This window comes from Amblyomma americanum, chromosome 4 (assembly GCF_052857255.1).
Source record: "Amblyomma americanum isolate KBUSLIRL-KWMA chromosome 4, ASM5285725v1, whole genome shotgun sequence".
Taxonomy (NCBI): Eukaryota; Metazoa; Arthropoda; class Arachnida; order Ixodida; family Ixodidae; genus Amblyomma; species Amblyomma americanum.
Window position 1 is genome coordinate 114,084,282 of NC_135500.1, and position 651 is coordinate 114,084,932.

Sequence of the window (651 nt, forward strand, 5' to 3'; positions counted from 1 at the left end):
CGCTGCAGCCTTCGTTTTGCATTCCTATTATTAACGTCCTTAGCGTTTGGAGGCATCTTGACCGCATACACACCCGGCGCAAAGACGCTGGCGCGGTTGCGGGCACAGAGACTGACGCGACGGCGGGCGCGCGCCGCTTCATCCCTGGCGTGACGTCACATATCACGTGATGCAGCGATGGTGGCGCCGCCGGCGCGTCGCGCGCGACGGCGCGAACCGAAGCGTGGAGGCCTCCGCCGGGCGACGTCCGACGGCGCGATATGCGGCCCCATCTGCAGCCGGTGTGACGTCATCACGTGACGTCACATCATGTGATCTCACTTCAGGGTCAATGGTGGCCACTGCCGGGAGGCGACCGACGACGCGATATGAGGCCCCATCTGCAGCCTGTGTGACGTCATCACGTGACGTCATGTCACGTGACCCCACTTCAGGGTCAATGGTGGCCACCGCCGGGCGTCGCGCGAAGGCCCGAAACCTACGTTAATATGCTTCGCATAAAACTGCCGGCTTGGTCGGCAAAGCTGGTAGAAAGAAAGGCCCTGAGCAAGAAAAATGCAGTCTGTTTATCCTCCCTTAGGCAAAGATGGCACTAACAGGTGTGCCAGGTTGCAGCTGCAGATTCTAGCCCTGGTGGCATGCATAAAACTA

At 60.2% G+C, this 651-nt stretch overlaps 1 long non-coding RNA gene across 1 annotated transcript in view; it reads left to right on the forward strand.

Moving 5' to 3' along the window:
• LOC144128241 (uncharacterized) overlaps nucleotides 1-651 on the forward strand; it is a 165,044-nt gene that overhangs the window by 47,667 nt on the left and 116,726 nt on the right. The gene's annotated exons all lie outside the window — the stretch shown is intronic.